General features: G+C 46.7%; 1 pseudogene; it reads left to right on the top strand.

The window, feature by feature from the left end:
• The first annotated feature begins 1,245 nt into the window (after positions 1-1,245).
• LOC119921768 lies at positions 1,246-26,566 on the top strand (annotated as a pseudogene).
• The last annotated feature ends 969 nt before the right edge of the window (positions 26,567-27,535 follow it).

Here is a 27,535-nt window from a genome sequence, read left to right as displayed (position 1 = left end):
AAAAAGCCCGGGCTTGGGAGTCCGAGGTCGTGGGTTCTAATCCTGACTCCATCACTTGTCAGCTGGGTGACTTTGGGCAATCATGTATTTATTACTCTATTTATGTATTTTATTTGTACGTATTTATTCTATTTATTTTATTTTGTTAATATGTTTTGTTTTGTGGTCTGTCTCCCCCTTCTAGACTGTGAGCCTGCTGTTGGGTAGGGACCGTCTCTATCTGTTGCCAACTTGGACTTCCCAAGTGCTTAGTACAGGGCTCTGCACACAGTAAGCGCTCAATAAATACGATTGAATGAATGAATTAAAAAATCGAATAAATATGTACCAGCAAAATAAATACATAAATAGAGGAATAAATATGTACAAATATATACATATATACATATAATAATGATGATATTTGTTAAGCGCTTACTATGTGCAAGTGAGAGCAGGTATTTTATCTCAAATTCTGGGGCCCATTATTGACTTTTTGCGGGGGTATTTATTAGGTGTTATGTCAGGGCACTGAACTGAACACTAGGCTACTTACAAGATAGGTTGGACACAATCTACATCCCACATGGGGCCCACAGTAATAATAATAATAATAATAATAATAATAATAATAATAATAATAATAATAAATACCATTTGGTAGGCACTTCCGATGTGCCAAGCACTGTTCTAAGCACTGGGGGGGATATAAGTAGAGAAGCAGCGTGGCTCAGTGGAAAGAGCCTGGGCTTTGGAGTCAGAGGTCATGGGTTCAAATCCCAACTCTGCCATTTATCAGCTGTGTGACCTTGGGCAAGTTACTTCACTTCTCTGGGCCTCAGTTAACTCATCGGGAAAATGGGGATGAAGACTGTGAGCCCCATGGGGGACAACCTGATCACCTTGTAAACTCCCCAGCTCTTCAAACAGTGCTTTGCACATAGTAAGCGCTTAATAAATGTCATTATTATTATTATTATTATTATTAATAATAATAAAGTAGGTAATCAGGTTGTCCCACGTGGCTCTCACAGGCTTCACCCCCATTTTCCAGAAGAGGGAACTGAGGCTCAGAGAAGTGAAGTGACTTGCCCAAGGTCACACAGCAGACCTGTGGCAGAGCCAGAATTCGAGCCCATGACCTCTGACTCCCGAGCCCGGGCTCTTTCCACTGAGCCCCGCGGCTTCTCTGATTCATTAATTATTCATTCATTAAGTATTAGTCCTCATTTTACAGAGAAGGGAACTGAGTCACAGAGAAGCAAAATGACTCTCGTAAGGTTACGCGACCTGCGGTGGCAGAGCTGGAATTAAGACCCACGTTCTTTCCTCCAGCCTCAGTCAGTCAGTCGGTTGACAAGCATAAAGGGCCTGGGCCTGAGAATCCTAATCCTGGCCCCGCCGCTTGGCTACAGTGTGACCTTGGGCTAAGCGCTCAGTATAGTGCTCTGCACACAGTGAGCGCTCAATAACTATGATTGAATGACAGTCACGTAACGTCCCTGGAAGCGCTCAGCCCGTTGTTGGGCAGGGACCGTCTCTATATGTTACCGATTTAGACTTCCCACATGCTTAGTACAGTGCTCTGTGCTCCGTAAGTGCTCAATAAATACGACTGACTGACCAAATAACAAGTGTTGACTTTTTCTAATATTTCCTAGTGAGAGCTCACCTCCTCCAAGAGGCCTTCCCAAACTGAGCCCCCTTTTCCTTCCCCTCCTTCCCCTCCCCAAAGCCCCGTATATATGTTTGTACAGATTTATTACTCTATTTATTTTACTTGTCCATATCGTACTATTCTATTTATTTTGGTAATGATGTGCATTTAGCTTTACTTCTATTTATTCTGAAGACTTGACACCTGTCTGCGTGTTTTGTTTTGTTGTCCGTCTCCCCCTTCTAGCCGGTGAGCCTGCCGTTGTGTAGGTACGTCTCTATATGTTCATTCACTCGTTCGTTCGATCGTACTTATTGAGCGCTTACTGTGTGCCGAACACTGGACTAAGCGCTTGGGAAGTACAAGTTAGCGACATATAGAGATGGTCCCTACCCGACAACGGGCTCACAGTCTAGAAGGGGGAGACAGACAGTTGAGCGCTTACTGTGTGCAGAGCCATGTATTAAGTGCTTGGAAAGTACAATTCAGCAATAAAAAGAGACAATCCCTGCCCACACTGGGCTTACAGTCAAAACAAGTAAACAGGCATCAGTTATAGAATTATAGATATAGACACATCAAAACAAGTAAACAGGCATCAAATATATAAATAGAATTATAGATATATACATATATACTATACTATATATACTATACTATACATATACTATATACTATACTATATATACTATACTATATGTACTATATACTATATATATATATATGCTGTGGGGCAGGGAGAGGCAGGGGAGAGCAAGGGGAGTGAGTCAAGGTGATGTGGAAGGGAAGGGGAGCCAACTTGTCCTTCCCAAGCGCTTAGTACAGTGCTCTGCATCCGGTAAGCGCTCAATAAATACGACTGAATGAATGAATTTTGTTAACGATCTGCATCTAGCTTTAATTCTATTTGTTCTGACAACTTGACACCCGTCCGTGTGTTTTGTTTTGTTGTCTTGTCTCCCCCTTCTAGCCGGTGAGCCCGTTGTTGGGTAGGTACATCTCTGTATGTTGCCAACTTGGACTTCCCAAGCACTTAGTACAGTGCTCTGCACCCGTTAAGTGCTCAATAAATAGGATTGAATGAATGAATTTTGTTAACGATCTGCATCTAGCTTTAATTCTATTTGTTCTGACCACTTGACACCTGTCCACATGTTTTGTTTTAGTATCTGTCTCCCCCTTCTAGCCTGTGAGCCTGTTGTTGGGTAGGTATGTCTCTATATGTTGCCAACTTGGACTTCCCAGGCGCTTACTACAGTGTTCTGCACACAGTAAGCGCTCAATAAATACCATTGAATGAATGAATTTTGTTAACGATCTGCATCTAGCTTTAATTCTATTTGTTCTGACGACTTGACACCTGCCCACGTGTTTTGTTTTGTTGTCCGTCCCCCCGTTCTAGACTGTGAGCCCGTTGTCGGGTAGGGACCGTCTCTCTATGTTGCCAACTTGTACTTCCCAAGTGCTTAGTACAGTTCTCTGCCCATGGTAAGCGCTCAGTAAATGATTGAATGAATGAATGTTTTCTTTTGTTGTGTGTCTCTCCCTTCTAGCCGGTGAGCCCGTTGTCGGGTAGGGACCGTCTCTCTATGTTGCCAACTTGTACTTCCCAAGTGCTTAGTACAGTGCTCTGTCCACAGTAAGCGCTCAGTAAATACGATGGAATGAATGACTGCGCAAGAATGACACGCAAATTCGTGAAGCGTTCCATATTTTTCTACTAATTTTCCTTGTCCATATTTACTATTCTAGTGATTTTAATGATGTGCATCTAGCTTTACTTCTATCTATTCTGTCGACTTGACACCCATCCACATGTTTTGTTTTGTTGTCTTGTCTCCCCCTTCTAATAATAATAATAATGATTGTTGGGTAGGGACCATATCTATAGGTTGCCAACTTGTGCTTCCCAAGCGCTTAGTACAGTGCTCTGCCCACAGTAAGTGCCCAATAAATACGATTGAGTGAATGAATAATGATGGCATTTCTTAAGTGTTTACTATGTGCAAAGCACTGTTCAAAGTGCTGTTCGAGACTGTGAGCCCCTTGTTGGGTAGGGACCATGGCTAACTTGCACTTCCCAAGCACTTAGTACAGTGCTCTGCACACAGTAAGCGCTCAATAAATGCGATTGAATGACTGACTGCCTGACTGACTGACTGATGGAATGAATTGATGAATGACTGTCTGAATGACTGAATGAATGACTGGCTGACTGACTGAATTACTGAATGAATGAATGACTGGCTGACTGACTGACTGACGGTATGAATGAATGAATGAATGACTGGCTGAATGACTGACTGACTGAATGACTGATTGAATGAATGAATGGCTGACTGAATGACTGACTGACTGAATGAATAAATGGCTGAATGACTGAATGAATGACTGAATGCCTGAATGAATGACTGTCTGAATGAGTGACTGACTGAATAACTGACTGAATGACTGAATGAATGAATGACTGGCTAACTGAATGACTGAATGAATGAATGAATGAATGAATGATCGACCGAATGAACGAACGACCGAATGAATGAATGAATGAATGAATGAATGAATGAACGAACGAACGAATGACCGAGCACCATCTCCCGCCCCCTCCGCTCCGCCCTCTCCCGTTAGGTCTCGTGCTCCGGCGACCGAGCCGCCTGCGTGCAGAGTGACTCTCCCCTCGACCAATCAGCTGTACCCGGTGCTGCCCTGGAGTGACGTGATTGGACACTGGAGAATCTAGGGCCCGCCCCCCCGGTGGACGCGGACTTCCACAGAGTCGGCGAGGCCTCCGGCGGCCTAGAAGGGCCCCACAAGGCGGCGCTTCCGGTCACGCTGGGCCGCGCTTTCCGTCGCCGGGAGGCCGGTGAGTCGGGCGCGGCATCTTTCTTGGGCAGGGGAGGCTGGATTTCGGGGGACTGAGGGAACTGAGGCACAGACAGCAATAATAACAATAATAGCAATCATCATCATCACAACAATAATGTTGGTATTTATTAAGCGCTTACTATGTGCCAAGCACTGTTCTAAGCGCTGGGGAGGTTACCAGGTGACTAGGTTGTCCCCCGGGGGGCTCACAGTCTTCATCCACATTTTACAGATGAGGGAACCGAGGCACAGATAATAATAACAATAATAATAATTAGTGGCATTTATTAAGCGCTTACTATGTGCAAAGCATTGTTTTAAGCGCTGGGGAGGTGATCAGGTGGTCCCACGGGGGGCTTATAGTCTTCCTCATTTTACAGATGAGGAAACTGAGGCCAAGAGAATAATAATAATAATAATGGCATTTATTAAGCGCTTACTATGCGCAAAGCACTGTCCTGAGCGCTGGGGAGGCTACCAGGTGATCAGGTTGTCCCCCGGGGGGCTCACAGTCTTCATCCCCATTTTACAGATGAGGGAACTGAGGCCCAGGGAATGGTAATAATAATATTGGCACTTATTAAGCGCTTACTATGTGCAAAGCACTGTTGTAAGCGCTGGGGAGGCTACCAGGTGATCAGATTGTCCCCCGGGGGGCTCACAGCCTTCATTCCCATTTTACAGATGAGGGAACTGAGGCCCAGAGAATAATAATAATATTGGCACTTATTAAGCACTTACTATGTGCAAAGCACTGTTCTAAGCACTGGGGAGGCTACCAGGTGATCAGGTTGTCCCCCGGGGGGCTCACAGTCTTCATCCCCATTTTACTGATGAGGGAACTGAGGCCCAGAGAATGATAATAATAATATTGGCACTTATTAAGCGCTTACTATGTGCAAAGCACTGTTCTAAGCCCTGGGAAGATTACCAGGTGATCAGGTTGGCCCACGTGTTCATCCCCGTTTTAGAGATGAGGTCACTGAGGCACAGAGAATAATAATAATAATGTCGGCATTTATTATGCACTTACTATGTGTCAAGCACTGGGGAGGTGATCAGGTTGTCCCACGGGGGACTCACAGTCTTCTTCCTCATCTTCCAGATGAGGGAACTGAGGTACAGAGAATAATAATAATGATGGCATCTATTAAGTGCTTACTATGTGCAAAGCACTGTTCTAAGCGCTGGGGAGGTTACCAGGTGATCAGGTTGGCCCACGGGGGGCTCACAGTCTTCATCCACATTTTACAGATGAGGTCACTGAGGGCCAGAGAATAGTAATAATAATAATAATAATATTGGCAGTTTTTAAGCGCTTACTATGTGCAAAGCGCTGTTCTAAGCGCTGGGGGGAGGTTACAAGGTGATCAGGTTGTCCCACAGGGGGCTCACAGTCTTCATCCCCATTTTACAGATGAGGGATCTGAGGCACAGAGAACAATAATAATAATAATAATTCATTCAATCATATTTATTGAGTGCTTACTGTGTGCAGAGCACTGTACTAAGCGCTTGGGAAGTACAAGTTGGCAACATAGAGACGGTCCCTACCCAACAGCGGGCTCACAATCTAGAAGACTAAATAATGGCATTTACTAAGCGCTTACTATGTGCAAAGCACTGTTCTAAGTGCTGGGGAGGTTGCAAGGTGATCAGGTTGGCCCACGGGGGACTCACAGTCTTCACCCCCATTGTCCAGATGAGGTCACTGAGACACAGAGAAGTGAAGTGACTTGCCCAAAGTCACACAGCTGACAAGTGGCAGAGCTGGGATTTGAACCCATGACCTCTGACTCCAAAGCCCTGGCTCTTTCCACTGAGCCACACTGCTTCTCAGTATTATTATTATTAATAATAATAACAACAACAGTGGCATTTATTAAGCACTTACTATGTGCCAAGCCCTGTTGTAAGCAGTGGGGAGGTTACAAGGTGATCAGGTTGGCCCAAGGGGGGGTGCTCACAGTCTTCATCCCCATTTTACAGATGAGGGAACTGAGGCATTCATTCATTCAATCGTATTTATTGAGCGCTTACTGTGTGCAGAGCACTGTACTAAGTGCTTGGGAAGTACAATTTGGCAACATATAAAGATGGTCCCTACCCAACAGTGGGCTCACGGTCTAGAAAGAGAGAAGCAGAAGCAGCGTGGCTCAGTGGAAAGAGCCCGGGCTTTGGAGTCCGAGGTCATGGGTTCAAATCCCGACTCCGCCACTTGTCAGCTTTGTGACTTTGGGCAAGTCACTTCACTTCTCTGGGCCTCAGTTCCCTCATCTGGAAAATGGGGATTAAAACTGGGAGCGCCCCATGGGACAACCTGATCACCTTGTAACCACCCCAGTGCTTAGAACAGTGCTTGGCACAGAGTAAGCGCTTAATAAATGCCATTATATATATAAAAAAAAGTGAAGTGACTTGTCCAAAGTCACCCAGCTGACAAGCGGTGGAGTCGGGATTCGAACCCATGACCTCCGACTCCCAAGCCAGGGCTCTTTCCACTGAGCCATGCTGCTTCTCTAAGATACAGGGTGATCAAATCATCCCACATGGGGCTCCCAGTCTTCACCCCCATTTTCCAGATGAGGGAATTGAGGCACAGAGAAGGTAAGTGACTTGCCCAAAGTCACCCAGCTGACAATTGGTGGAGCCGGGATTTGAACCCATGATGTCCGACTCCCAAGCCCGGGCTCTTTCCGCTGAGCCACGCTGCTTCTCTGAGATACAAGGTGATCAAGTTGTCCCACGTGGGGCTCATAGTCTTAATCCCCATTTTATAAATGATAATAATGATGGCATTTATTAAGCGCTTACTATGTGCAAAGCACTGTTCTAAGCGCCGGGGAGGTTCCAAGGTGATCCGGTCATCCCCCGGGGGGCTCCCAGTCTTCACCCCCATTTTCCAGATGAGGGAACTGAGGCCCAGAGAAGCGAAGTGACTTGCCCAAAGTCACCCAGCCGACAATTAGTGGAGCCGGAATTTGAACCCATGACCTCGGACTCCAAAGCCCGGGCTCTTTCCACCGAGTCACACTATTCTATGTATTTTGTTTTGTTAATATGTTTTGTTTTGTTGTCTGTCTCCCCCTTCTAGACTGTGAGCCCACTGTTGGGTAGGGACCGTCTCTCTGTGTTGCCAACTTGGACTTCCCAAGCGCTTAGTACAGTGCTCTACACACAGGGAGCGCTCAATAAATATGAATGAATTAGAGCTAAATCCGCAGCCGGATAGCGGGATTTCAGAGGCGGTGAGGATAGAGATGTGTAGTGGCTAGAGACGATGAGATCGCGTGTTTATGGGTGACGTGGGGAGGAACAGGACGTCCTTGGGCACGTCAGCATCTGCACAACAACCAACACACAACATCCACACAACATCCAACCTTCCCCTCCCCACAGCCCCCATATCTAGGTTCATCCAGATTTATTATTACTCTATTTATTTTACTCGTCCATATTTACTATTCTATTGATTTTTGTTAACGACGGGACCGTGAGCCTGCTGTCGGGTAGGGACCGTCTCTCTGTGTTGCCAACTTGGACTTCCCAAGCGTTTAGTACAGTGCTCTGCACACAGGAAGTGCTCAATAATGAGAATAATAATAATAATGAGAAGCAGCATGGCTCAGCGGAAAGAGCCCGGGCTTTGAAGTCAAAGGTCATGGGTTCAAATCCCGGCTCTTCCAATTGTCAGCTGTGTGACTTTGAGCAAGTCACTTCATTTCTCTGGGCCTCAGTTTCCTCATCTGTAAAATGGGGACTAAGACTGTGAGCCCACCTTGGGACCACCTGATCAGCTTGTAACCTCCCCAGCGCTTAGAACAGTGCTTTGCACATAGTAAGCACTTAATAAATGCTATCATTATTATTATTATTATTGATAAATATGATTGAATGAATCTAGCTTTAATGAATGAATGAATTAATTAATGATGGCATTTATTAAGCACTTACTATGTGCAAAACACTGTTCTAAGCGCTGGGGAGGTTAGAAGGTGATCAGGTTGGCCCACGTGAGGCTCACAGTCTTTAACCCCATTTTACAGATGAGGTAACTGAGGCTCAGAGAATAATAATAATAATAAAACAATCCTACTTGTTCGGACGACTTGCCACCCATCCACATGTTTTGTCTTGTTGTCTGTCTCCCTCTAATAATAAAAATAATAATAGTAACAGCATTTATTAAGTGCTTACTATGTGCAAGGCACTGTTCTAAGCGCTGGGTGAGCCCGTCATTGGGAAGGGACCGTCTTTATATGTTGCTGACTTGGACTTCCCAAGTGCTTAGTACAGTGCCCTGCACACGGTAAGCGCTCTTAATAAAAATAATTGAATGAATGAATGAATACTTCCCAGGTGCTTAGTACAGTGCTCTGCACACGGGAAGCGCTCAATAAATACAATTGAATGACTGAATGTTTTGTTTTGTTGTCCATCTCCCCCCATTCTAGACTGTGAGCCCGTTGTCGGGTAGGGACCGTCTCTATATGTTGCCGACTTGTCCTTCCCAAGTGCTTAGTACAGTGTTCTGCACACGGGAAGCGCTCTTAATAAATATGATTGAAGGAATGAATGAATGAATACTTCCCAGGTGCTTAGTACAGTGCTCTGCACACGGGAAGCGGTCTTAATAAATATGATTGAAGGAACGAATACTTCCCAGGAGCTTAGTACAGTGCTCTGCACACGATAAGTGCTCTTAATAAATATGACTGAAGGAATGAATAGTTCCCAGGTGCTTAGTACAGTGCTCTGCACACAGGAAGCGCTCAATAAATACGATTGAATGACTGAATGTTTTGTTTTGTTGTCAGTCTCCCCACCCCCCACCCCCTTCTAGACCGTGAGCCCATTGTCGGGTAGGGACCGTCTCTATATCAATGGTATTTCTTGAGCGCTTATATGTTGCCGACTTGGACTTCCCAAGCGCTTAGTACAGTGCTCTGCACACGGTAAGCGCTCTTAATAAATACGATTGAAGGAATGAATGAATGAATACTTCCCAGGTACTTAGTGCAGTGCTCTGTGCACGGGAAGTGCTCTTAATAAATATGATTGAAGGAATGTTCTGTCTTGTCGTCCGTCTCCCCCCTTGTAGACTGTGAGCCCGTTGTCAGGTAGGGACCGTCTCTATATGTTGCCGACTTGGACTTCCCAAGCACTTAGTACAGTGCTCTGCACAACGTGGTAAGCGTTCAATAAATACGATTGAATGACTGAATGTTTTGTTTTATTGTTCATCTCCTCCCCTTCTAGACCGTGAGCCCGTTGTCGGGTAGAGACCATCTCTATATGTTGCCGACTTGTCCTTCCCAAGCGCTTAGTACAGAGCTCTGCGCACGGTAAAGCGCTCAATAAATAACGATCGATGGAATGAGTGAGACGCAAAAATAGCCTGGCCGTCGGAGCACTGATATGAACTGCTCCGTGCCTCAGTTCCCTCGTCTGTAAAGTGGGGATGAAGACCGTGAGCCAATGTGATCACCTTGTAACCGCCCCCAGTGCTTAGAGCACTTATTGAGCACTAAGACTGAACTCCTTGTTTTCCCTCCCAAACCTTGCAATCTCCCTGACTTTCCCATCTCTGTTGACGGCACTACCATCCTTCCCGTCTCACAAGCCCACAAACTTGGTGTCATCCTCGACTCCGCTCTCTCATTCACCCCTCACATCCAAGCCGTCACCAAAACCTGCCGGTCTCGGCTCCGCAACATTGCCAAGATCCTCCCTTTCCTCTCCATCCAAACCGCTACCCTGCTCATTCAAGCTCTCATCCTATCCCGTCTGGACTACTGCATCAGCCTTCTCTCTGATCTCCCATCCTCATGTCTCTCCACTTCAATCCATACTTCATGCTGCTGCCTGGATTATCTTTGTCTAGAAACGCTCTGGGCATATCACTCCCCTCCTCAGAAATCTCCAGTGGCTACCAATCAATCTGCGCATCAGGCAGAAACTCCTCACCCTGGGCTTCAAGGCTCTCCATCACCTCGCCCCCACCTACCTCACCTCCCTTCTCTCCTTCTCCAGCCCAGCCCGCACCCTCCGCTCCTCCGCCACTAATCTCCTCACCATACCTTGTTCTCGCCTGTCCCGCCATCGACCCCCGGCCCATGTCATCCCCCGGGCCTGGAATGCCCTCCCTCTGCCCATCCGCCAAGCTAGCTCTCTTCCTCCCTTCAAGGCCCTATTGAGAGCTCACCTCCTCCTGGAGGCCTTCCCAGACTGAGCCCCTTCCTTCCTCTCCCCCTTGTCCCCCTCTCCATCCCCCACTTCTTACCTCCTTCCCTTCCCCACAGCACCCCACAGCACCGTGTAAGCGCTCAATAAATACGATTGATGATGATGATGATGATAATGATGGCATTTATTAAGCACTTACTAGGTGCAAAGCACTGTTCTAAGCGCTGGGGAGGTTTCAAGGTGATCAGGTGGTCCCACGGGGGGCTCACAGTCTTAATCTCCATTTTACAGATGAGGGAACTGAGGCCCAGAGACTAATAATAATAATAATGATGGCATTTATTAAGCGCTTACTAGGTGCAAAGCACTGTTCTAAGCGCTGGGGAGGTTACAAGGTGATCAGGTGGTCCCATGGGGGGCCCACAGTCTTAATCCCCATTTTACAGATGAGGTAACTGAGGCACAGAGAAGTGAAGTGACTTGCCCAAGATCACACAGCTGACAATTGGTGGAGCCAGGATTTGAACCCATGACCTCTGACTCCAAAGCCTCGTCTCTTTCCACTGAGCCACACTGCTTCTCTAAGCAGTGTGATCCAAGCACTTAGCCTATTCATTCATTCAATCGTATTTATTGAGTGCTCACTGTGTGCAGAGCACTGTACTAAGCACTTGGGAAGGACAAGTAGCCTAGTCTCGCTTTGACTAATTCATCAGTCTCCTTGTTCATTCATTTATTCATTCATTCATTCATTCAATCGTATTGAGCGCTCACTGTTTGCAGAGCACTGTACTAAGCGCTTGGGAAGGACAAGTAGCCTAATCTCTCTTTGACTAATTCATCAGTCTCCTTGTTCATTAATTTATTCATTCATTCATTCAGTGAATTGAATGAATGAATGAATGAATTCCATTGTATTTATTGAATAAGCGCTCACTGTGTGCAGAGCACTTTACTGAGCACTTGGGAAGGACAAGTAGCCTAATCTCGCTTTGACTAATTCATCAGTCTCCTTGTTCATTCATTTATTCATTCATTCATTCATTCAGTCGTATTTATTGAGTGCTCACTGTGTGCAGAGCACTGTACTAAGCGCTTGGGAAGGACAAGTAGCCTAGTCTCGCTTTGACTAATTCATCAGTCTCCTTGTTCATTCATTCATTCATTCAATCGTATTTATTGAGCGCTCACTGTGTGCAGAGCACTGTACTAAGCGCTTGGGAAGGACAAGTCGGCAATATCTAGAGACGGTCCCTACCCAACAGTGGGCTCACAGTCTAGAAGGGGGAGACAGAGAACAAAACAAAACATATTAACAAAACAAAAGAAATAGAATAAATATGTACAAATAAAATAAATAAGTAGAGTAATAAATACGTACAAACATATATACATATATACAGGTGCTGTGGGGAGCATATAGTAAGAGCTTAATAAATGCCATCATTATTATTCATTGTCTCGGTCTCACAAGCCCATAACGTGGCGTTGTCCAACAGTGCCAATGCTTTGAACGGTGCCAGCGTTTAGAACAGTGCTGTCCACATAGTAAGCGCTTAATAAATGCCATTATTACCATTATTATTATTATTAATATTATCATTATCTCCCTCATTCAACCCACACAGTCCGTGTCACCAAATCCTGTGGGTTCTACTTCACAACACTGTCAAAATCCACCATTTCCCCGACATTCAAAGCGCTACCCTATGGGCTTTCTCTCTCTTTTTTTTTAACATGGTATTTGCTAAGCACTTACTATGTGTCAGAGTTCTCCGCGCTGTGATAGATACACGTTAACCAGTTTGGACAAAGTCCCTGTCCCACATGGGGCTCCCAGTCTAATTAGGAGGGAGAAAAAGTATTCTCATTTTACAGCTGAGGAAACCGAAGTGCAGAGAAGTAAAGCGGCCTGCCCAAGGTCACACAGCAAGCAATTAATAACAATAATAATAAATAATGATGGCGTTTATTAAGCGCTTACTATGTGCAAAGCACTGTTCTAAGCACTGGGGAGGTTCCAAGGAGATCCGGTCGTCTCACGGAGGGCTCCCAGTCTTCATCCCCATTTTCCAGATGAGGTCACTGCGGCCTGGAGAAGTGACTGTGAGCCCACTGTTGGGTAGGGACCGTCTCTATATGTGGCCAACTTGTACTTCCCAAGTGCTTAGTACAGTGCTCTGCACACAGTAAGCGCTCAATAAATACGATTGATTGATTGATTGATTGAAGTGACTTGCCCAAAGTCACCCAGCTGACAAGCGGCAGAGCAGGGATTCGAACCCGTGACCTCTGACTCCAAACCCCGGGCTCTTTCCGCTGAGCCACGCTGCTTCTCTAATAGTAATAGTAAATAATGACGGCATTTATTACGCGTTTACTATGTGCAAAGCGCTGTTCTAAGCACCGGGGAGGTTCCAAGGAGAACCGGGGGGCTCCCAGTCTTCATCCCCATTTTCCAGATGAAGTCACTGAGGCCCGGAGAAGTGAAGTGACTCGCCCAAAGTCACCCAGCTGACAAGCGGCGGAGCCGGGATTTGAACCCGTGACCTCTGACTCCAAAGCCTGGGCTCTTTCCGCTGAGCCACGCTGCTTCTTGGCAGAGCTGGGATCAGAACCCGGGTCCCAGGCCTCTACTCTTTCCACTAGGCGCTGCTTCCCTGGCTAAACTCTTACTTCCTTTATTCATTCATTCATTCATTCAATCGTATTTATTGAGCGCTTACTGTGTGCAGAGCACTGTACCAAGCACTTGGGAAGTACAGTCTGCTCCCCTCCTCTCACCCGTGCAGATGGCTGGGTGCCCCATTAGTGCTTCGATCCCCTCTCCCTCCAGCCCTAGAAAATTCACGGCCATAGAGTCCGAGGTCATGGGTTCAAATCCCGGCTCCGCCGCTTGTCAGCTGGGTGACTTTGGGCACATCACTTCACTTCTCTGGGCCTCAGTGACCTCATCTGGAAAATGGGGATGAAGACTGTGAGCCCCCCGTGGGACGACCTGATCACCTTGTATCCTCCCCAGTGCTTAGAACAGTGCTTGGCACATAGTAAGTGCTTAACAAATGCCATTATTGTTTATTATTATTGTTTTTAATTGCTTGCTGTGTGACCTTGGGCAGGCCACTTTACTTCTCTGTCCTTCGGTTCCCTCAACTGTCAAATGAGAATAGCTTTTCTCCCTCCTAATTAGACTGGGAGCCCCATGTGGGACAGGGACTTTGTCCATCCTTCACCTTGTAACCTTCCCAGCGCTTAGAACAGTGCTTTGCATGTAGTAAGCACTTAATAAATGCCATTATTATTATTATTATTATTATTATTTTTATAATCTACTATTTCCCCTATCTGTAATTTATTTATACGTGTCTCCCCATGTCGACTGAACGCTCTACATGGGCAAGGATCCAGATGTCGCGTAGGTGACCAAGGCCAGAGATGGGGTTGAGAATAGACGAACTAATCGTAGTGGAAATACCAATCGTAGTCGTAATAGCAATCCATTCATTCATTCGATCGCATTTATTGAGCGCTTACTGTGTTTCATTCATTCATTCAATCGTATTGATTGAGCGCTTACTGTGTGTTTAATTTATTCATTCATTCGATCGTATTGATTGAGCGCTTACTGTGTGTTTAATTCATTCAGTCAGTCAGTCATACAATCGTATTCCGTGGCTCAGTGGAAAGAGCCCGGGCTTTGGAGTCAGAGGTCATGGGTTCGAATCCCGGCCCCGCGGCACTTAGAACAGTGCTCTGCACATAGGAAGCGCTCAAGAAATGCCGTTGTTAATTGCCGGCCGTGTGACTTTGGGCAAGTCACTTCACTTCTCTGTGCCTCAGTTCCCTCATCTGTCAAATGGGGATGAAGACCGGGAGCCCCACCTTGGGACGACCTGATCACCTTGTATCCTCCCCAGCGCTTAGAACAGTGCTTGGCACATAGTAAGTGCTTAACAAATGCTATCATGATTATTATTATTAGTTATTGAGCGCTTCCTGTGTGCAGAGCACTGTACTAAGCGTTTGGGAAGTCCAACTTGACAACATAGACAGACGGTCCCTACCCGACAGCGGGCTCACAGTCTAGAAGGGGGACGGACGGACGACAAAACAAAACATGTGGACAGGTGTCAAGTCGTCAGAAGAAATAGAAATAAAGCTAGATGAACATCATGAAGAAAATCAATAGAATAGGAAATATGTGCAAATAAAATAAATAGATTAACAAAATCTATACAAACATATATACAGGGGCTGTGGGGAGAGGGAGGAGGAGAAAGGGGGCTCAGCCTGGGGGCAGAACACTGTACTAAGGACTGGGTGAGAATTATATGTTGCCAACTTGTGCTTCCCAAGCGCTAAGTACAGTGCTCTGCACACAGGAAGCACTCAATAAATACGATCGAATGTAATGAATGAATTAAACACACAGTAAGCGCTCAATAAATACGATCAACTGAATGAATGAGTTAAACACACAGTAAGCACTCAATAAATATGATCGAATGAATGAATGAATTAAACACACAGTCAGCGCTCAATAAATACAATCGAATAAATGAATGAAACACAGTAAGCGCTCAATAAATATGATCAAATGAATGAATGAATTAAACACACAGCGCTCCATAAATGCTATCGAATGAATGAATTAAACACAGCAAGCGCTCAATAAATACAATCGAATGAATGAATTAAACACAGCGCTCAATAAATACGAATGAATGAATGAATTAAACAGAGTAAGCGCTCAATAAATACGATCAAATGAATGAATGAATTAAACACAGTAATTGCTCAATAAATGCAATCAAATGAATGAATGAATTAAACACACAGTAAGTGCTCAATAAATACGATAGAATGAATGAATGAATTAAATACAGTGAGTGCTCAATAAATATGAATGAATGAATTAAACTTAGTAAGCGCTCAATTAATACGATCAAATGAATGAATGAATTAAACTCAGTAAGCGCTCAATATGATCAAATGAAAGAATTAAACACAGTAAGCGCTCAATAAATACGATCAAATGAATGAATGAATTAAACACAGTAAGCACTCAATAAATACAATCGAATGAATGGATGAATTAAACACACAGTAAGCGCTCAATAAATACAATCGAATGAAGTAATGAATTAAACACAATAAGGGCTCAATAAATATGATTGAAGGAATGAATTAAACACAGTAAGTGCTCAATAAATACAATCAAATGAAGGAATGAATTCAACACAATAAGGGCTCAATAAATACGATCGAATGAATGAATTAGACATACAGTAAGCGCTCAATAAATGCGATCAAATGAGTGAATGAATTAAACTCAGCGCTCAAATGCGATCGAATGAATGAATTAAACACAGTAAGCGCTCAATAAATACCATTGAACGAATGAATGAATTAAACACAGTAAGCGCTCAATAAATACGATAGAATGAATGAATTAAACTCAGTAAGCGCTCAATAAATATGATTGAATGAATGAATTAAACACACAGTAAGTGCTCAATAAATCCGATCGAATGAATGAATGAACATACAGTAAGCCCTCGATAAATACGATCGAATGAATGAATGAATTAAACTCAGTAAGTGCTCGATAAATATGATCGGATGAATGAATTAAACACAGTAAGTGCTCAATAAATACGATTGAGTGAATGAATGCATTAAACACAGCGCTCAAATACGATCGAATGAGTGAATGAATTAAATGCAGTAAACACTCAATACGATTGAATGAATGAATGAATTAAACTCAGCAAGTGCTCAATAAATACGATCGAATGAATGAATGAATTAAACACACAGTAAGTGCTCAGTAAATACGATCGAATGAAGGAATGAATTAAACACACAGTAAGTGCTCAATAAATACGATCGAATGAAGGAATGAATTAAACACACAGTAAGTGCTCAATAAATATGATTGATTGAAGGAATGAATTAAACACAGTAAGCGCTCAATAAATACAATCGAATGAATGAATGAATTAAACACACAGTAAGTGCTCAATAAATATGATTGAATGAATGAATGAATTAAACTCAGCGCTTGATAAATACGATCAAATGAATGAATGAATTAAAAACAGTAAGCGCTCAATAAATACGATCGAATGAATGAATGAATTAAACTCAGTAAGCGCTCCATAAATGCGATCGAATGAATGAATTAAACACACAGTATGCACTCGATAAATGCAATCGAATTAATGAATTCAGCACAGTAAGCACTCAATAAATACGATCGAATGAATGAATGAATTAAACTCAGTAAGCGCTCGATAAATACAATCGAATGAATGAATTAAGCACATACAGTAATCGCTCAATAAATACGATCGATTGAATGAATGAATTAAACACAGTAAGCGCTCAATAAATACGATCGAATGAATGAATGAATTAAACTCAGTAAGCGCTCGATAAATGCGATCGAATGAATGAATTAAACACATACAGTAAGCGCTCAATAAATACGATGGAATTTATTTGCAATACTCCTCTCTCGTATTCCACCCCAATATTCAATCCGTCATTAAATCATGTCAGTCGCACCTTCACAACATCACTAAAATATGCTCTGTCCTCTCCATCTAAACGTCTACTACATCAATCCAATCACTCATCCTAACAACCTGGATTACTGTATCAGCCTCCTTGCTGACCTCTCTTCCTTCTGTATCTCACCACTCCTGTCCATATATATCACTATGTTGCCCCGATCATTTTTATACAAAGACCTTCAGGTCATATTTCCCCACTCCTCAAGAAACTCCAGTGGTTGCCCATTCACCTCCACATCGATCAAAAAGTCCTCACCACTGGCTTTAAAGCACTCAATCACCTTGTCCCCACCTACCCTACCCTACTCTCCCACTACAACCCAGCCCCAACACCTAGCTCCTCTAATGTTAACCTTTTCATTATATCTCGATCTCATCTATCTTGCCACCAACCCCTTGCCCATGTCCTCCCTCTGGCCTGGAATTCCCTCTCTCCCTCAGATCCAACAATTACTCTCTCCCCTTCAAAACATTGTTGAAGGCACATCTCTAAGAGGTCTTCCCTGACTAAGCCCTCCTTTCTTCTTCTCCTGTCCCCTTCTGCATTGCCCTGACTTGCTTCCTTTATTCATCCCTCCTCCCAGCCCCAGAGCATTTATTTACATATCTATAATATATTTATTCCTATTAGTGTCTCTCTCCCACTCTAGACTGTAAGATTGTTGTGTGCAAGGAAAATGTGAATTAATGGTTAAATTGCATTCCCCATGCACCTAGTGCGGTGCTTTACACAGGGTAAGTGCTCAATAAATACTACTGACTGAGTGGGGGAAAGAGCTGAGGGGTGGAGAGCAGAGAGCTGAGGGGCAGTGCTGCAGAGAGCATAGACCTGAGGGGCACATTTATTCATTTATTTATTTATTTATTTATGTATAGCTTCCGGTGTGCAGAGCACTGTACTAAGTGCTTGGGATAGTACAATGTAACAATAAAAAGACACATTCCCTGCCCACAACAAGCTTACAGTCTAGAAGGGGAGACAGACATTAGTAGAAATAAATAAATTACAGATACTGACATAAGTACTGAGGGGCTGGCGGGGGAATGAATAAAGGGAGCAAGTCAGGGTGAAGCAGAAGGGAGTGGGAGAAGAGGAAAGGAGGGCTTAGTCAGGGAAGGCCTCTTCGAGGAAATAGAATGACCTACATCCATATCACACTGTAAGAACCGTGTGATAACCAATTGCACCACTTCAGCTCCAGGAACCACCAAGATGAGCATGGAAACTGGTTAATCACCCTCACTCAATCTCCTGAGCTGGACACCCTAGAGCCAATCAGAAGCAGGCATGGGGTCCTCGGGAGCAGGCAGGAAAGGATGCTAAATTCAGCAACCATGTCATTCTAGAATAGACAAGGAATCCCACAAATTCATTCATTCATTCATTCACTCATTCAATTGTATTTACTGAGCGCTTACTGTGTGCATAGCACTGTACTAAGCGCTTGGGAAGTACAAGCTGGCAACATATAGAGACGGTCCCTACCCAACAGTGGGCTCACAGTCTAGAAAGGGTACAAATATAATATTAGTAATAAAAATAGTAATAATAATAATAGTAATAATAATAATGGCATTGATTAAGCGCTTACTATGTGCAGGTTACAAGGTGATCAGGTTGTCCCACGTGGGGCTCACAGTCTTAATTCCGATTTTACAGAAGAAGGAACTGAAGCACAGAGAAGTTAAGTGACTTGCACAAAGTCACACAGTTGACAAATGGCAGAGTCAGGATTTAAACCCATGACCTCTGACTCCATAGCCCGTGCTCTTTCCATTGAGCCACACTGCTCATCTGTCATCTGATCTATCTGATCTGCCTCTGAACAAGACTGCCCCTCGAAAAGACCTGCACAAAGAGAAACAAATCAGCAATCTCCCTAGAGGAACAGTATCCAACATCTGGCCACCCACCCACTGTCCCGCCTGTCAATCTGTTGTCACACCTCAAAGAGGCAGGGACCCGGATGTCCCACTGTCCACCTTTTCAGGTGGAACCGAGGGCCTTGGGGCCCTTCCGATGCTCCACGTTGCTTCGAGTTTGGCTGGGGCCCAGGGCCACCCTACTTTCTGGCCTAATCCTTGGGCAGTGTGGTAAGGGACTGGAAAGGGGACACACTGTCTTCCTCGAAGGATTCTTAGCTAGTATTCTGTGGTCTGTTCCATCCTCCCTCACTCCTCAAGATCCCAGGGGCTTGGCTCCTGCCACCTCCTCACTGATCCCTTCTAGAAAAGGAATCCATGAAAACTCAGTCTGACAAGGCCGGCTTTATTTATTGATTATTTGTAAAACAATTACTAGGTATCAGGCACTGTACTAAGCAGTGGGAGAGATACAAGTTAATTAGGTTGGACATAGCCCATGTCCCACCTGGGGCTCACAATGTTAATTTCAATTTTACAGATGTAGGAACTGGGGCCCAGAGAAGTGAAATCATTTGGCCAAGGTCACTCAGTAGACAAATGGGGAGCTGGCATCAGAACCCACATCCTCTGTCTCCCTGGCCCATGCTTTAGACATGAGGCCATGATGCTTCCCAAGGGAGAAATGGAGGCAATGGATAAGCCTCTCTAATGTGGGAGAAAGCACCATGGCAAACCACTCAGGGGTGGGGTCCCTTGCCATTATCTAGAAGGGTGATTCCTCCTCTCCCAAAAAAACGCTGCCCAGTTCCCTCATTCATTCATTCAGTTGTATTTATTGAGCACTTACTGTGTGCAGAGCACTGTACTAAGCACTTGAAAGATACAATTCTGCAACAGATAGAGGCAATCCCTACCCAACAGCGCGATCACAGTCTAGAATGGGGAGACAGACAAGAAAACAAAACAAGTAGACAGGCACCAATACCATCAAATTAGATAAATAGAATTTATTCTATTCTATTCTTGGCAGCCCCTGCTCCCCATGTCTCCCCACATAGAGAAGGGAGGGAAAGAACACTTTCCTTCCTCTCCTGTTGCCATTTGGGCCCAAAATTCTAACCTCCATCCCTCCTTAAAACCCCACCCTCTCTTTTACCTCCCTGCCATGGACCAAGTGTCAGAACCCCAGAGTCCAGTGGATCCTAGAGATCCTAACAGTGATTTAGAGAGCTGAGAGACAGGGAGCCGAGAGGCAGAGAGCAGAAAGCTGGGGTGCAAAGAGCAGAGAACTGGTGGACAAAAAGCAGAAATTTGGGGTAAGATAGAAAAGAGCTTGGTGTGGGCAGAGATCAGAGAGCCTAGAGTGGGCAGGGAGCTTGAGGAAGAGAGGAGAGAGCCCGAGGGCAGAGGGTAGGGGGCAAACTGCTTGGGGGCATGGGGCAGAAAGGTTGGTGAGGCAGAGAGCAGAGTGTTGGGGGGGCAAAGAGTGCAGTGGGGGCAGAGAGTAGAAAGGTGGGGGGGGGGCAGAGATCAGAGAGCTGGGGGACAGAGACCTGAGGTATGGGGCCAGAGAGCTGGAGGGGAATAAGGCAGGGAGCTGGGGGGTAGAGAGCTGGTGGGGCAGTGAGCTTGAGGGCTGCGAGTGGCTGGGGGTTAGAGATCTTAGTGACAGAGATCTGAGGAGTAGAGTGCTAAGGATCAAGAGAGCTGAGTGTCAGAGAGGTTGGGGGCAGAGATCAGAGAGCTGGGTGCAGGGGGGGGGCAGAGCAGAAACTTGGGGGTGCAGAGAGCTGGGGCAAGGGGCAGAAAGCCAAGAGCTGGGTAAGGCGGGGGGCAGAGAGCTAAAAGTCAGAGAGCAGGGGGGAAAGAGCTGACAGGCAGAGAACTGGGGGGAGACAGAGCTGTGTGGGACAGAGAGCTGGGGGGTGGGGAATAGAAAGCTCAGGGGAAAGAGAGATGGGGGACAAAGAGTCTGGGAATAGGGAGCAGGGAGTGGGGTGAAAGCACAGAGCTGGGGAAGGGGGGGAAAAGCAGAACCCTGGGGCCAAGAGCAGTAAGCACGGGGGCAGAGAGCCAGTTGGACAGGGAGCTGGGGGAGGAAATTGAGCTGATTTGCTGAGAGCTTGGGGGAGCAGGGAGTGAGGGACAAAGAGCAGAGCGATAGGGGTAAGAGCAGATAGCTGAAGAACAGACTGCAGAGAACTGGGGGACGCAGAGCAGAGAGCTTGGGGATGGAGAGCTGAGAACTGGGGGTCAGGGCAGAGAGCTTATGGAAGATAGCAGAGGTCTGGGGGCAGAGAGCCTGTGGTAGAGAGACCTACGAGGCAGGAGTCTGTGAGGCAGGGCTAGGGAGCAGAGAGCAGACGGGCAAAGAGCAGGCAAGAAGAGAGCAGATTGGAAGAAAGCCGAGAGCTCGGGGGCAGAGAATTGAGGGGCAGAGAGCTGAGGGACAGAGGATTGAGGGACAGAGAGCTGAAGTGCAGAGAGCCTAGAGCTGAGGGACAGAGAGATAGTGGCAGGAAGCAAAGAGTTGTGGGACTGGGGGGGGGGGGGGCGGTCTTAAGCAGGGGGAGCAGAAAGTGGGAGGGCAGAAACTGGTGGGCCAGAAAGTTGGGGAGGGGGGCTAAAACTGGGGACTGGGCATTGAGGGGCAGGGAGATGAGTAGTAGAGAGCTAGGGATCCAAAGATCAGCAGGGCAGAGAGTGGGGGGCAGAGAGGAGGAGGCAGACAACAGGGGGAACAGAAAGGGGGGCAATGATTGGGGGACAGAGGTCAGGAGGGAAGACAGCTGAGGGGCAGACAGTGACATAGCAGATAGCAGAGGGACAGAGAGTCGAGGAGTAGAGGGCAAAGGGGCCGAGAGGCAGAAAGCGTGGTGGATAGACAGCCAGGGAGATAGGAAGTTGGAGGGATAGAAAGCTGGGCAAACAGAAAGCTGTGTGTCAGAGAGCAGAGAGCTGGGGTCAGAAAGCAGAGAGCTGGGGGGCAAGAGATGAGAGAGCTGGGGGGCAGAGAGCTGGGGGACGAAAAGCAGAGAATTGGGGATAGGGTAAAGAGTTGGGAGATTACACACATTGCTGGGGGCAGAGAGCTGGTGGCAGAGAGTTGGGGTTAGAGAGCGGGTGGCAGAGAGTGGGTGGAAGAGAGCAGGCATCTGATGGGTAGAGAGCCCGGGTGCAAAGATCAGGGAGGGCAAAGAGAGCAGGGAGGCAGAGAAACAGGGCAGGGTGTCTAGGGGCAGACGGGCATAGGGCAGTGAGCAGAAGGCGAGAGAAGAAAAGGGAAGAGAACAAAAAGCAGAGAACAAAAGGGCAGAGAACTGAGGAGCAGTGAAATAAAGCGGTTGGAGGTGAGAGTTGAGGGGCAGAGGGAAGAGAATTGAGTGGCAGGGAGCTGAAGCGAAAACACAGAGAACTGAGGGTCAGAGGGAATAGAGTTGAGGAACAGAAAACTGAGGGGTGGAGCACAGGGAGGTGAGCTGAGGGGCAGAAAGCAGGGGGACAGAGATTCAGAGAACAGGTGGATAGAGAGCAGGGAGTCAGAGAACAAGGGCCAGAGATCAGAGGGGAAGAGATTCAAGGGGAAAAATTTGAGGGGCAGAGAACAGAAAGATACAGACCTTAAGGGCAGAGATCTGAGAGCTGAGGGGCTGAGAGTCAAGAGCTGTGTGTGGGGCGGGATGGAGGGAAGGGCGGGGGCGGAGGGATAGGAAGCAGAGACTAAAGGGGCATGGAGCAGAGAACTGAGAGGCAGGGCAGAAAAGCAGGGGACAGAGAGAATGGGGTCAGGGAACTGAGGGGCAAGGACCAAGGGGAGCTGATAGCCGGTAGCTGAAAGCTGAGAGGTGCAAATCTGGGGATCCAGAGAGCTTGGGGCAGAAAGCATAGAACCAGGGGGCAGAGAGCTGGGTTTTAGAGTCTAGGGGGGCAGAAACTCTGGGGACAGAGACAAGGGGGGAAGAGACCAGGAGGGAAAATACCAGCGGGTAGAGAGGAGTGGGGCAGAATGCAGAATGGAAGAGTGCAGATGGGCATATTGGCAGGGAGCCGAGAGCAAAGGGGCAGGGAGCTGAGAGCAGAATGGGGAAGAGAGCTGATCGCAGGGTGGAAGGAAGGTAGAGAGGTGAGGTGAATGGAGCATTCATTCATTCATTCACTCAAGCTTATTTATTGAGTGCTTACTGTGAGCAGAGCACTGTACTAAGCACTCAGAAAGTACAATTCATCTACAGAGAAAATCCGTACCCAACAACAGGCTCACAGTCTAGAAGGTGGGAGATAGACAGCAGAAAACAAAGGGGAAGAGAAAGTAGAACTGAAGGGTAGGTGGAAGAGAGCTGAGAGTCAGCAGGGCAGAGGGGCAGAGGAGCAGAGCGTTGAGAAGCAAAGGAGTGGAAAGCAGCTGGGTAGAAAGCAGGGGACATTCATTCATTCATTCAATAGTTTTTATTGAGTGCTTACTATGTGCAGAGCACTGTACTAAGCACTCAGAAAGTACAATTCATCTACAGAGACAATCTGTACCCAACAACAGGCTCACAGTCTAGAATGGGGGAGATAGACAGCAGAAAACAAAGGGGAAGAGAAAGGAGAGCTGAAGGGTAGGGGGAAGAGAGCTGAGGGTCAGCAGGGCAGAGGGGCAGAGGAGCAGAGGGTTGAGAAGCAAAGGAGCAGAAAGCAACTGGGTAGAAAGCAGGGGGCATTCATTCATTCATTCAGTAGTATTTATTGAGCACTTACTGTGTGCAGAGCACTGTACTAAGAGCTTGGAAAGTACAACGTCACAACAATCCGTACCCAACAATAGGCTCACAGTCAAGAAGGATGGAGACAGACAGCAGAAAGCAGAGCAGAAGAGAAAGGAGAGACGAAGAGTAGGGGGAAGAGAGCTGAGGGGCAGAGGGTCTGAGAAGCAAAGGAGCAGAAAACAGAGGGGTAAAAAGCAGGGGGCACTCATTCATTCATTCAATAGTATTTATTGAGAGCTTACTGTGTGCAGAGTATTGTAGTGAGATGGGTTTTTTTTAAGGAGTGGGGAGATGTGCCCAGAATAATTTTTCTAAGAAAATGATCTGGGTAAAAGATTGAAGGTTGAAGGCGGGGAAGTCAGAGAGAAGGCTTGGGTGGCGGTCAGAGAAAGTACATCTACGGGAAGAAGGCACTATATTGCAATTAATTCATTCATCCAGTAGTATACATTGAATGCCTGCCGTATTCAGAGTACTATACTATATGCAGTTACTTTGGTTGTTCTCACTATGTGCTAGCCACTGGGGCGGAGACAAAATAATCAGAATGGAAAGAGTACCTTTTTCCCACAGAACTCATAGTCAATGAAGGAGGCAGGACAAGAATTGAATTCCCCTTTTACAGGAAACAGGTCCAGAGAAGTTAAGTGACTTGGTCAAGGTCACCCAGCAGACAAGTGGCAGAACCAGGATCTGAACCCAAGTTTCCTGTCTCCCAGCCCTGTGCTTGTTCCAATAGGCCACACTGTCTCCCTTGTCTCCAAGCTGTGACATCCTCTGGAAGAAGGGGAAAAAAGCAAGTTGAACTGATAGATTGACACATCTGTTTTTCACTTTCTGAAGCCAGAATCAGAGCCAGAGCTGCTTTTCTAACCTGCCTGCTTGTTGGTGACCAGGGCCTACAAGATCCACCCAGGATCTGTCTCAGTAAAGAAGTCCCCAATTGGACTCTCATGATACCGGGCCTACCCTTATGACTAATTACCAAAGAACGAACGCCTCTCACCTCAGCATTTCCAAATTGAGAACCAGATTGATTTGGCCAAATTCCAAACCTCTGACTGGAAAGCTAAGTTCATCTCTTTCCGGATGCTTTGGCATGGTAGACTCTGCTTATTTGACTCTGCTTATTTTCAACAAATGTTTTCTAAAAAGCAAATGTGAGTCAATGAATGGTTGATTTGGTTAGAATAAGTAATTTGGCTCTCATTTCAATTAGGATGTTGACAATGCTTCATTGGCACACCTTGATCTCAAGCGGAAAGTCAAATCCTTAAAAGAAGAGATAGTCTTCTTGAAGAAACTTCATGACGAGGTAATGGGCTTCCTTTTAATCGGAGAATGTAAATTAAGCTGATCTTCTCAGGGAAGCCAGCAGGAACTTGATCTTTTCTACTTATTCTTCACCAGGAAATCCAGGGTCTGCAGTCCCAGATTCAGGAACAGCACATCCAGATCAATGTGGATGTGGCTAAGCCCGATCACACTGCTGCCCTGCGTGATGTTCGCCAGCGGTAACAAAATGTGGCTGAAAGAACATCCATGAACCTGAAGAATGGTACAAATCCGAGGTGTGACTCTAGGGGAAGGTGTTCCCTGAGGGCGGTACCCTAAACCTAGTCCCTAAACCAGCTCTCTGGGAATTAAACCAAGCAGTTGGCACAGGTCACCCATCTGGAGAGGGGGTGCAGGGATTGGGGGTACGGTGCATGCATGCATACATTCACTTCATCGAACCGGCAGTCAGGGGGTAGGGGCTCCCTCTGGAAGTATCCATGGCATGCACAGGACTCACCTATTTCCCTAGATTGGTTTCTCAGGACCACGCTGTATGCTACGGAAGGTGACGCTGGTGACTGGAGGAGAGTGGAATAGGGAATTCATTGGTGATCCAGCTTTCCAGTTGACAGCTGACTGGTCCTCTGTCCTCTTGGGACCAAGGGGCTGCGATCCACCCTGGGGTTGAGATGTCCACTGTGAATGTTTTCTCAACAGTTTGCTGACCTCTCTGAAGTTGCTAATAGGAACAATGATGCCCTGCGCCAGGCCAAGCAGGATACAAATGAGTATCGCTGGTAGGTCCAGTCTCTCACTTGTGAAGTGAATGCACTGAAAGGGACCATGAGTATACGCTGGAGGGTGTGGGTGTGGGGGATGAAATACCACAGTTCCACTGTGTTGGCTGAAGTTGGCATTGCAGGAAATTCTCCCCTTTGCTTGGTGATGGCTAACTTAACACCAACAATGGGCTTTGCTCTAATATCCTAGCCTCCTAAATTGGCATTCCGCCTCTTATGTGAGGACACCCAACAGACATTTTAAACAGAACTATTTAAACCATTTGACCCATGAACATAGATTCCCATAATCCCAAATGTGTTTCTAACCAATGTAGAAGGAATCGGCAATCAAAGCTAGTGATTAAAGCCAAGTTTGAAACAAAAGAAGTTTAGGTTTTTAACCGTTAGGATAGCATGAAAGACCAGGCAATTCCTGAACCACACCTGTGGGCCCCGTGTCTTTGATTATTTCTGTTTGACTGACTGTCAACTTTTAACACAATGATTCATTCCTCTGTCCACGATTACTTGGAATAGTCAATTGGCAGGTGGTTTAAGAATGCTTCTGCAAGCATTTGGACATACACTTTAGAGAAGCGGTGTGTCTCGGTGGAAAGAGTGTGGGCTTTAGAGTCAAAGGTCATGGGTTCAAATCCCGGCTTCACCAACTGTCAGCTGTGTAACTTTGGCCAAGTCACTTAACTTCTGGTAACTCAGTTACCTCATCTGTAAAATGGGGATTAAGACTGTGAACTCCCTGTGGGAGATCTATTGAAAGTCAGCCCTCGACACAAGTTTTTGTCGCTCGCTTGCTCGCTTTGTCCTCCCGCCCCGCGGTCGTCCTCCTCCCTCATGCCGGGGGTAGGGGACAGGGGGCCGTGGTGGGAAAAGAGGGGGTGGGGTCTCGCTCCCACACCCCCTCCTCCTCCGACAATAAGGGGGTCCTCCACCGAGGGAGGGCCACGCCCTGGGAGGAGTCTCGCTCCCCTTCTCCTCCTCCGGGAAGAGGGGGTCCTCCACTGACGGAGGGCCCTGGGAGGAGTCTCGCCTTACCTTACCCTCCTCGGGGAAGAGGGGGCTCTCCACCGAGGGAGGGCCCTGGGAGAGGGAGGGGGAGAGGAGATCCCACATCTCTCTCCCCCATTTTTTTCCCCCCTCCGGGGGTATGGCAGGTTGACCAGCAGGATCGGCCGGGCGCCACACCCAAGTACCCTCCGAAAGGGGTGGGTCGGTCACCAGGCCCGACAATTAAGCCTCCCAGCGACTGACGAACGAGCCCGCCGTCCCATCGGGCCACTAGGCCGACCGGCACGGAGAGGAGAGAGAGGGAGAGGGGGCGGTGGAGGGCGTCCTCGCCCCCGCCCCCCCGCCCGACTATTAAGCCCCCCAGCCACTGATGGCTGATAACCGCGGCCGCAGCCCAACGGGCCGCCAGGTCGACCGGCAACGTAAAGGCCGCCAGGTCGACCGGCAACGTAACGGCGCCGGTCGACCTGGAGGCCGGACGGGGTCGGGGTCGACCTGGCGGCCCGTTGGGCTGCGGGCGCTCTTAGGCTCCATCAGTCGCGGGGGGGGCTTAATAGTCGGTCCGTGCGG

Source organism: Tachyglossus aculeatus, unplaced genomic scaffold, assembly GCF_015852505.1.
Source record: "Tachyglossus aculeatus isolate mTacAcu1 unplaced genomic scaffold, mTacAcu1.pri SUPER_30, whole genome shotgun sequence".
NCBI lineage: Eukaryota > Metazoa > Chordata > Mammalia > Monotremata > Tachyglossidae > Tachyglossus > Tachyglossus aculeatus.
The sequence above is the reverse complement of the archived record's forward strand: the minus strand, read 5'-3'. Positions and strand labels throughout refer to the sequence as shown.